Source organism: Varroa jacobsoni, unplaced genomic scaffold (assembly GCF_002532875.2).
Source record: "Varroa jacobsoni isolate VJ856 unplaced genomic scaffold, vjacob_1.0 scaffold_660, whole genome shotgun sequence".
NCBI classification, from domain to species: domain Eukaryota; kingdom Metazoa; phylum Arthropoda; class Arachnida; order Mesostigmata; family Varroidae; genus Varroa; species Varroa jacobsoni.
Window position 1 is genome coordinate 252,226 of NW_019213562.1, and position 11,693 is coordinate 263,918.

The following is an 11,693-nucleotide window of genomic DNA, read 5'->3' on the forward strand; positions in this document are numbered from 1 at the left end:
TTAAAAGCAAGATTTGTCTTGAAGCACGGAATGATCCATACCATCTGTTCTCAATACCGTATTATTTTATTACGGTGATACTTCATCGAGCTGGAATATATCGTCTTTAAACACCTGTTTTTTTTCACCGAGTTAAATGCGAATTTATCAAGCAAATCGTCTGTTCGTACTTTATAAGACGTATACATTAAGCTTTATAAGAGGAGCAAACGACAATGAACATAGACTCTAAATGATGGTGAAAAGAACAAAATTTCTAGTAAATATTGCGTTTTAATGCGTGTCTGTCGCTGTCAACTAGGACAAGATGGAGGGAGCTGTAGGCCTCTGTAGATGAGACGAACATCCTGTTTCGTCCATTATTTATAAACTATCTAGCGGTTTCCATGGTTTGACAAAGCTGCTTCTGACATCCTTAATATGCTAGCTTTTCAGCTTGAATCTTAAATTATTAAAGATAGTTTTATATTGAATCCAAAAGACGTTTGAAAACGGTATCGTTAGCCAAAGCGCACTGCAGCTATTACAGTATCATGGAACCAAGAGAAAGTACCTTTATAGTACCTTTAGTAGAACTTAATGGACAAATGTTGTAATAAATTAAGAGTTTAAAAACATTACACTTAGGGCTTCAAGCAAAAGCGCTTAATTAAAATCATTGTGAATTGATGTAATAGTCAACGAATTCCAACTACTTCGTAACGACATCTCAGGTGACTCAGAAGGAAAGGGTCGTATTATCGCAAAGTGCGACAGATTACCTGAGGTATACACACAAATGGAAGCGTTAACAGCAATATATCTCGCTAAGAACTGTTCCACTCGAGGGAAACGCCTAACGCCACGCCAAGAAGCACATCGTTGACCTACGACACATTGGGGAAATACTTCAGTCATATCTCTTTCTCCGCATTCTGTTGTTAGTTTTTTCGGTCGACTGTTTAAGTCGAGCCTCGTCCAAAGAGAGACTCCATTCAAAGTCTTCGAAAGTCACCGCACTACAGTGAAACGGTGGGAGTTTTCGTAGCCGTCTCTTCCTGCTTCCGATAGGCTCACAATGTTATGACCGCATCTGCTATACATGAAGTCCTGCAGTAGCTTAAATTCGACTTTGTCCAAAACGAATAGTTCTCTTTTTCCGTCTCCGGTTGCGCCAATGCAACATTGTAAATGGCACTGGCAGAGTCGACAATATACAATGTTGCTCTGTGCAGAGTTCCTATTCTTTTCAATTCAACCAACAAATTGTTTAAAATTCGATGTGTGACGCTTTAACTTCCTACGAATTGATTGCCAACCATCGAAGCTTAGCTTCTACAAGAAGCTATTTCTTAGAGTTCGGACACGGATGGCGTTACTGCTTTAAGTCCAATTATGGCCTCGCATTGGAACTAATGCTAGGGGGATAAATTGGGACGATTTATGATCCGAACGTGTTAATGACAGTCCACTTATTCAGACGGTACGCCTATATCTGACAGGCCATCGTCCAGGCCCGCGCACTTAAGAGCCTTGTAAAGCCAGCTTTATATAATAAGAGCAAGATGGCTTTTACCAATTCTTAGTTTTCGCGCTGAATTAGATTGTTTATTTTTATTAATTAATTCTTACACTTGCTCGTCGACGGGTGCCATACGACCAAGACTAGCAAGTGATTTAATACCCCCCGAGCTCCAAATTTTAAAAATGTGTACCTCTTATTGTCTCTGTAAAATACTGTTTCATGCGAACTACAGCTAACAAAGGTTCTGTCCAACCTGTGACTTATTTCGACTCGCTACGTCTTGAACTATCGAAAAGCTGACCCATTTTAGTGCAATTGAGTATAGAAATTCAGAATGGGTCTTTTCTTTCGAAGAAATAATAAAAATTGAAACAGCTTAAAAAATAACTTCAATCTTCCCATGATGACAATGATTATTTCGGTATTTCGCTTTATCTGCGACCGCGCGTTTTCTGCATGCGCATGTAATCGCTACGGCGCAAATTTACGACCAAACAAGCTCATATTACTTATTTGCTGAAACGAGGCCAGCTAGGTTTATTTGAGCAGAGGTATAATTAAATAGTTCCAGCCTGCAAGTAATGCCATCGTATATCCTAAAAGTATAATAAGGCGGCCGGATTAAATCTTATCATACCTAATCGTCAATATAACGTGCGTAGTTTTATAGCAGTGGAGGTGTTACCAACCTATTCAATTTTAGCATGGGTATTAGCGGTTACACGCTGGAAATTTCCCCTCAAATCACTTGATCTTTTAGTCTTGTAGATACTCCTTAACGCAGTTAGTCTTCACGGCATGACCAAACGCGATGTTATTTATCTATCTATTACCTGTAACTTACATAACATTGACGTCCACCAACTACTATACACAACTGGGCAACATGGGATATCTCGACGACGTTGAACTTCACAATGAACGACTCATAACAATTCCCATCTATTTTTGTAGATAAGAATTATCTTTGAGTATTGCATTGTGTTACTTTATAGATAAGCCTTTTGGTGATTTGAATCAGCAAGTGGTTTCTCTGGCTAATAAAGGTATTATCATCACGGGAGCTTAACTTTACCTTTGTAGAAAGATAGCCATACCTCAGCAAGCTAACGTAGATCATTACGCGACCTTTTGTTAATGAAAGACAAACTTACTGCTGAACTTTGCCAAATATTTTCAGAAACTTTGCAACCTGATGCTTAACTCTTGCTTTCTCTGGACTGTACTTAGTTGGCTAGTGGTCTCTGAGCTCTAAATAGCAATACGATATGATTTTGTGTGGCCTGTTTGAGAAGGCTAATGGGAATACATCTTGACTAAGCTGGAGAAGCTGTTAGCTGGTTGAGATGAGATGGGCCTCAAAATCTACACCTTCTAATTTGAATAGCGACTGTTGATGAACCCACCATCCGTAAGCCCGCGCTATCTACCCAAGGGTAAGGCCTGACAAATGCATAACAGATGATGGATCCCATCAATGCAGCTGTTGGTCTTTCCACGCCGCGCAGCGAATTGCTCACTAGCTAGCGCAGAAATTACTCCAGTAAGAACGGCTATTTCATGGAGTAGCAAATTGGAGGGCATTTGGCGAAAAGAAATATCACGTGAAAATAGAAGAGGATATTTATCGACATTGCTGGGGTTGTTACAAGCGGCTGGCATCTTTAGTAGGTAACTAGAACAATGACTAACGAAGCATACAGGGAAACAGCAAGACGTCTCTCTAGTCTCTCTAGAACCTATTACGGAAACGAGGTGATAACTAGACAAACGGATTATTAAGGACGTAACATAACGCTGATAGTAAAACAATGCTCTACAAGCTGCAACAGTAAAATACCAAACACTTGCCTTGAGAAAAATATTTTACTAATCATTTTTTGCAAATCAAGTTATTCATCTATTTGTTAAAATGCGCTACATGTAGGACATTCGAAATCAGGCGCTATAAAAATACGTTTCTCGACACCGTCTATACTAATATAGCATTCCTGGCTGCATGCGTGCACTTAGATAGCTCTTTACAATCGTCTAGTAGTTTGAAAAACCCAGGTCAGTATGCAACAGTGTATTCCTATATATAGTCATTTTCGTAAAAACAAATGTGGCCACAATCTTTCTGCAGAGGCTATCAATAGCTTTACCGTTTTATTGACATACGTTGCATTTGATTTGTCTATACAATTGACAATTTATTTCGCCGCCGTATATGGTGGAAGACCTGTTACGCAATCTACGAAAATCAAAGGTATTTGTAAGCTACAAAATACTGAAACGCCTTTCTCTAAAGGGAAACTGTCTAATTTCCTTACCTCCCATCTCAAAGATTCACATTAGAGCAGAATTTGTGTCAAATGTCGAAACTATAAATAAATAATCTCGATATAACCTCAGACTTTCTTACGGTTCGTAGGAATCCTCTACGTAGTCGTACCAATATCCGCCGCCTGAAAGAACTGATCAAAGATCGATGCGTCTTCGTAATGAGATCAGAAGGACTGAGAACACAAAAGTATACACCTTCGTTTTTCGGAAATGTATAATATAATGGTGCCTTGTTTTAGCTTAAATGACATCATCTTGTATTAGACAACATCACGCATGTACAAATAATTCCTATTTTTTGAGGTCAAAGAAGTACCCGGCACGTAACGTTCGTACAACAATAATACGAACATCGTTAAGACAGATATGATTCTTGACCCAATAAAGACATATTTGATCTGACTATTGAAATTGCTTACAAATGATAACAGAATATTAACTAATCATTATCTATTGAGTGTGCCCTGGCCTTTTTCATCTGTCTTCCCCTTCTGATACCTGCCCATTTCCGACTGACATGTCTGATAACCTTGCAAACTAATATTCATGTGGCTAGCAACCCGTTTATGCTCGAGTTAATTTAACCTGTTATCGTCAATCATGCATAGATAGTTAAAATTCATGTTAGCTAACTTTGATTGCATTGCCTCTTCATTTCCGCTCGTTATCGTTCAATCCTGTGCCACATAACCTGAGTAAAAGCAAAATTTCTTCCTATCTATTAGCTTTTAATTAAGCATCAATGAGCACTGACGTGGGCGATTGTGAACCTCGGCCGCGAACAAGATGGCTGTTCCGATGAATGGACTATTCTTGAAGCTAGAAACGAGAAACAAATCAAAAAGGAAACCCAAATCTATATATATATATATAGTGCTTCTGCTCGCATCAGATGACCATTAAACATAGGCAATCCATTCTATGTGTCATTTAAAGTGAATTATTTGGCATTCCTATGAACTGATTCTAGACTTCAATGATATTCTTAACTAAATGGCCACATATCTAGGATAACGGTCGAAAGTCTCTTAATCATAATCTAAAAAGCCGTATAAACTTGTGCTTGATAGTTGTACGCGAGCAATTTAAATGGTCATCAATGAGCACATGGATATCTGGCGAATCTTTACCATGTTTAGTTGTCCTGTTGCAGTTGCAGTAATATTTTTATTGTCACCCTTGAAATCTTTATTCGGAAGCAGAGAAATCGCCTGCGATACCTTAACGCTTGCGATACATCTATAACACGGCTTCCGCCCCGCCAGCCTACACGTAAACAGTCGGAAAGAGGACGCATAAGAAATTTCATCACAGAAATTCTTGGCTCTCGGCAATGTGTCGCTAGATACGCGTGACTTGCGAGAGGATGAAAAATGTGGTACTTTACCGTCAACGCTTCGCTCTTTTTCTCCAACGGCGCCACTTTCCCTCTTCTGCCCCTCCCAAAATCCCCTTCTTTTTCTGGTCTTCTAGTCTTGCTGTAGCAAACAAAAATAAACGAAAACAGCCAGCCGAGCCTAAGCGTGCAGAGTGACGACCGGGCCTGATTGTTTCACTGTCTGTATGTGTGTGTATATGGTAAGGGAAAGGGCGGGGAAGGGGTGGGGAGCTATATTTCGTTCTGAAGTGTGACACACAAGCGCGTCCTTACTTGCACAGACTTGCAAACATACACACGCACGTCGTCTAAATACGCTAGAGTACACAGACGGCCCGTACGGCCTGTTCCGTCCCAGTGGCGCTAGTGGTAGAAGCACTAGTGGCCCTAAGTATAGTAACAGCAGTGCTAGTGGAATAGAGAGAGAAACACGACTTCATTTTTCAACGTTCTTCCACTAAGATGACTGGCTGGCGGCAACAACCATAAGTAGCGGCTGTGGCAAGAAACAAAAAACGACAGAACGGTATGAGAAGGCGGAGCGAAAAAAAAAGCCTCCATTTTCGTATTGCGTGGGTCTGCAGCAGGCGAAAGCCCTATGCTATTCGGGCAACTTCAGCAGTCCTCTAGATGGAACCTTTTGACGGGGTGCGAGGCAGCCAGTTGTAGCGTGGTTAACTATACACCTCAGTCGCCGCACTCGCGCCCATACGTACACAGCTAGATATAAAGCTCACACATGGATATTTGGCGGAAATGCCTGAGCAAACCACAAATGAAATGAAATGAATTTTGCTGTATAGTGGCTGGTTGTTTACCTTTACGCCGAACATGATAGTAGCAGAGGGCTCGAAGGCTGTCAGTTCCATCGGCAACGATAACCCTTCGATGGGTTACGGCCTTCGTTCGAACGGCGTGGACTTATCATTTGACCGGCTGGCCATCGAATGAAAGTAAGTGGGGACCGCTCGATAGGGTGAAAGAAGCACAGAGCAGCAGGCGGACGGAAAAACGCTGCAGTGACAATAACGGTAACTATAACAACGGGCCCCAAATCGTAAGTAGAATACAAAACAAGCTTTCTCGGATACATTGTTATAGCTGAACTTTCTAGGGAAGGAAACAAAGAGAGGAGAGAGCAGAACGCGTATGGGGATGCTACTAAATCGACCGCTACTACAATGACGAACGCAAGTACATTCACCTTTGTTAGTTCCTCAAAATAGTCGTAATAAAAACAACACCCCACACAAATCGCTTTCGAATCGTCGAAGACAACACCAACGACACATTCGATATGGTAATTAAAATAGAGCCAATACAAAGGAATGTCTTTTACGCAAGATCAAAAACTTAAAGACACGTTTAAGTTAGCTGCGTAGGACAGTTTAACGAGCGAGATTCCTTTAACCGTTAGACGGAATAGTCTAACGGCTAAAGGAATGTAACACAATCAGCCAATAATACGCGGTGCATCCATTTTGTGTTCCAAGGCGTTAACGTAATAGTTCGCATTCGCAGTATCGAGATTTACATTATGCCGTCAAGTATTTTTTTTTGGTACGCTCATCACGACAACTCAAAACGTGACTCGTTCTCCTTCGACCGTTCACATAAGTACATGCAAAGGGACTGCTTAGATTGCAGTGGTAACCAGTGGCTAGCAGCCAAACGTTCGACCCTTGGATTTTGAGCACACTCAAAAACCTTTAAGAAAAGCACTTGACTTTGCTAGAAGCTGCAGTGAATATTATTAAATAAAGCGGGCTAGCTCAATAAAACTGTTGTCAGGATGGCTTATATCAGAAGTAAACGCATTGTGTTGTATTTTTGGGGGGAACCGTTTGCTGGCCTTTTTGCATAAAAACACCGCTATAGGAGCCTCGAAACGGATTAGATATGACATTTCCCTTACTGATCATTCTCAGACATTTGATGTTTCTTTCAAGCGGATTTTGTCACGGCCGCCTTTCCAACATTTTTGAAAAATCGAAAAAAAAAAGGTACATAGTTATGTGTAACGAAAAATTGGTGTCATAGCTTACGTTTTTTATCTTTTTCATCTAAAATTTATAGATTCATTAGTTGAGCTTTTTTGACTTCTAGCTCCTGGCATCCTTTAGTACAGCAGCCTCTAAAATGATAGGTCTTTCATTCCTTACGCTCATTCACACACACATATTTCCGCGCCTTTTAGCGAAACAGCACTTAATCAGTCTGAGAATCAAGTACTCTCGGCTATTGCGGTTTACATGAACAAATACATGATACGCTCATTCCTAACTTTTGATATTTATATATTGTTTTCATGGGAGCAGTCATTTCTCCGTGGGAGCCCATTCTGGCTAGGTACTGATGCTCGCTTTAGAGCAGAGCGCAGCTAGTCTACCGTAACCACGTCAACGCAACATTCTGAAAGACTTTCCGCTGTTCGGTACGTTGTTTCGAGGTTGTCCATTAGGTGTGTGTATAGTCATCCTGTAACTTCCCAGAATCTAAAAGCTCCCGTCCTGAAATCCTTGTATGGGCATTTGCTGATTGCAGTTCAAAAATGCTGTGAAGAACTTACTTTAACTTGTTTGCAGTTAAAAAAGGTTACGAAGTATACCTAAAATCGAATGGAGGCGCCACTTGAGAGTGTGATTTTGTGCAGCGAGTTCTTAGAACGTTTAGCGATAGTAGTTATGAATATTTCGCATATTCTTATATTTCTCGGCGGCCACGAGCCAGAAAGGGAGCTCAACAGATTCATTGATGAATGATTTTTATATAGGCAGATTATATACATTCCCACATGTGAAGCTCATTAGCATCATCAGCATCTAAAAATTAGCTTAAAAAAAAACCTTAAACCTTAGGATTAAAATATCCGTCAACAAATATTGAAACACGGACTCCGGTCACTCGAAAAAAACGCTTCTAGAACAGTCGGTTTGAGAACTGTTCCCAGTAAATTTGACCTAAATGTTGCTATAATGTTTCAAAAGCACTTAAATGTATAATAACTTGTCTGAAGAGTTGCCTTCATGGATGAGCGGTGACACGTGTTGTCTGTACTGATAGATATATATATATATATATATATATATATATAGTTAACACCCTTAGTATGTTCGACCTAGATGGACAATTTGTTCAGCTCTTTAATAAAAGTAAATTTCTATTAGTTACTATAGGTAACGAATCGCGCACAACAGAATTACGGCTAGTCGAAACGACATGGATGTTCGCAAAGGTCAGCACAGAAGACCTAAAGCCTGTGGACAAGACCCTTAGTCATATAGCAATGCAGGTCAAAGTAATTGCCGAATAATTCTATATAATGTATCTATTAGAAATGACACCGTACACAATTGCATGTAGCAGCTTCATTTTGTCAGCAGGATAGAACTGTTTGTTTCGCTCACAGCATGGCAGCTGGCGATAATTTTTCTATAAAGGAGCAAGTCTGATAGTTCGGATGTGCGTCATTCTGCAACCTAGTAATTATAATATGTGGTAGTCTGCAAGCAATACTGAGAACTATGCAGATTTGTTTGTTCGATAACGACCTATCCAACGGCTGACGCATATGATGCCACTTAAGCCCAGTACGTATTTAGCGTGTAGCGCAAGTTCAACACAAACTAATGAAGCATTTCAACATTTCAAATAAACATCTGTTGTAGAGGATGATACGCCGCTAGAAGGACATGTAAATAGTGTCGGTCCGACTAGCATCATCGCGTCTGGCCTATGCATATGGCCGAGGAATGTAACGAAGCATCACATTCACCATTATCGTTGTGGCTCACAGCGTTTCTTTGCTGTTAACGCGTTCGCTGATCGGCTTTACGATGATGCCGGCAATCTATACGGGGCTTCTACCCTTAGCTGTTTACATACAGTGCTCACCCTTAAAAAAGAAAGTTGCCCTTTACTAGTGCAATCATCCCTACTTACTCGCTGAACAGCCATCGTCGTTGGGATTGTTCGCATCCCAGGCACGACCACCCTCGAGGGGATTACGAGGCCTAAGTCTCTGTACAACTCTACTGTCGGCATTACTGACCCGCTTAGACCGAATGGAGCTTCTATTCAGTTTCTTGCTGCCGCTCTGCCCTTTCTCCTTTAAGTACCCTACCCGCTCCGCTTGTCGCACCCGTTCCCCCCTCACCAGCAACGTAACGCACAGGACCCGTGCCATCGTCAACCGTCTCAGGCGAATAGTGCAAAACAATCGCCAATGCTCACTTGAATCGACAAACGCTGCGGCAGGACGTTTTACGGAAGCGGGAATAACTGAATCGAAAAAAAAAAGTAACACGGTTTCTCGTGTGATTTATAGATCGCTGCAATGTTACTTCTACAGTATATATCTGTACGCCGGTGAGATAACGATTCAAAGTAAACAAGCTGTTTTGTTTGTTAACTCTAGTTAGTATTCAACAGTGTGTCTACTCTGCCAATCTGAAATCGCTGCTATATTGAAAATGCTCAAGTAGGACATAGCAAAATGCATCAATGGATGTATGAACTTAAAGCTGATTATGAGCTTCACAACCTTCTACTTATTATCCATCGAGTTTGGCCGAGAACATTCACCGTCGAAACGTACTATTGTCTTCAGCAGGAGCTAAAGCTGCTGTTTAAATTGCAGTGGCACCCGTCTCTGTTCGGCAGGTGTCTGATAAGGTTTGAAGGAAATGTAACAAACCATTAGATACACTTCGGCAAAGTTCCGATGGCACGTCAGAAAGGTTGCTGCTTTACTCAATGAAGATAACATTATTATAATAATATTTGCAAACAGTCTTGCTTCACGAAAGCCTAGCTTGCACTAGACAATAAACTTTGGATAAATTCAGCTTTGTCTACCAAGCTTATTCCCTGCTGTTAGATCCCTTATCGAGTTGCGTTCCATGATTCTGTAGCTCTATTTATCGAGTCAATTTATCTCCATCGGCCACGACCCGGTTTTGGTTGTGCGGACTACATTAAGCCTTCGGAAAATCCACTCTCAACACAGCCCAAATAAATGGAGTAGGACGCATGTAGTGTTTTTCATGCCAATAAAAAAATAGACGGCGCAATAGGAAATTTCTACAGGTTTAGCCAGCTCCGGCTTTTGAAACGATAGGTAGGTAGCTTTTTTGTTGTAGCAAAACAAACGATACGTAGCTCTCTCCAATCTTCACGAATCAGGGTAAGTATAAATTTGTAGAACGTTTTCCATCAAAAGTATCTCGTATTGCTGCGCAATAAAGCTACATATGTCAAATGAGCTTCCGCAAATCATCTCGTATTTAGAAATCCAAACCTGATTACAAATAATCGAGAAAAAAAACTAAGCTATACGTGGATGATTTCGAAAACAGAGTGATATTCTCGATTTGGTGTTTTCATTTCTTTGCTGAAACCTTTCGCTGCCATTCAAGCTCCTCTATAAAGAGACACTGAACTGCGGTCTAATTTATACCTATCAACACGTATCTGCTCGAGAAATATTGACTCTGTCTTTGCGGATGCGGACATATAACATCTGTGGTTGTCTCATAAGATACACAAATACTATATTAGGATACGTTAAATACAGTTTCGGTAGCTGGAGATCGTGCCCTGGACTAGGGCACGTGCGGTCCCAGTGAACACTAATAGTAATGCTAAGTACTAATAATAATAGCCTTAATTAAATAGTAGCAATTAATTACCATTTGTAGGACACACGATGCGACGCGCGGCGGCGGCTGCTTGCTGCATTCTACGTCAGGAACCGTTTCGAGGTTCGTTGTGTGTAAATGGGTTCACGTTGATGTTTTCTCGCGCATCGTCCTAGCAATTTGAAATTTCTTCATGAGGTTGCATGCAACTGACAACTGAAACAACAATACATTATTCGTTTCATTCTGCGTTGCTACGGCCGTGTATTACCGCTTAAAAGAAGATGCGCCGAGCTCTCTTCATAAAGATGCTACGCATTTTAACTTCGTTGTAAAGCCGTTCCGTCGGCTGGTAATTAGTCACAGGCCTCCCGCTGCGAAACGAACCAATAAACAGACTACTACGGCCTCACAGATGAAGTGGTCCTAATACTGACCCAGTAGCTACGGAGCAACGGTCGATAGTGCAGAACTTAGTTCTTCTCATCTCCTGAGACGAGTTGCCGTTCACGCAATAAACGCTCCTACAACCCTAATATATTTAAAAGCTCTGTTTAAACATTCACGAAACCTCAAAGTAACCCTTCTACTTCGACGACCTTTAAAGTCTAGCTGGGATTGTCCTCGGCTTTAGAAGTAACGCTCACTTGTCCAAATGATATAGTTTATTGCAGAAATGATTCGTGACGTTGTCATCAATTAACGATATTAGCTTTATTTATTATTATAGGAGACAATTATCTAGCTTGTTAATACTAAGCCTAGCAGAAATGGCTGTAAATCAATCCAAGAAAGTCTAATTAAAATAGATTTTCTTCTTATGAGAAAATATTGGTAGAAGATTACG

At 40.8% G+C, this 11,693-nt stretch overlaps 1 long non-coding RNA gene across 1 annotated transcript; it reads left to right on the plus strand.

Moving 5' to 3' along the window:
• Positions 1–5,978: 5,978 nt before the first annotated feature.
• LOC111262412 (uncharacterized) lies at positions 5,979–10,230 on the plus strand. Its single transcript, XR_002681593.2, has 3 exons — positions 5,979–6,238; positions 7,526–7,641; positions 8,375–10,230. It is a non-coding gene; the product is annotated as an uncharacterized LOC111262412 (long non-coding RNA).
• Positions 10,231–11,693: the final 1,463 nt, after the last annotated feature.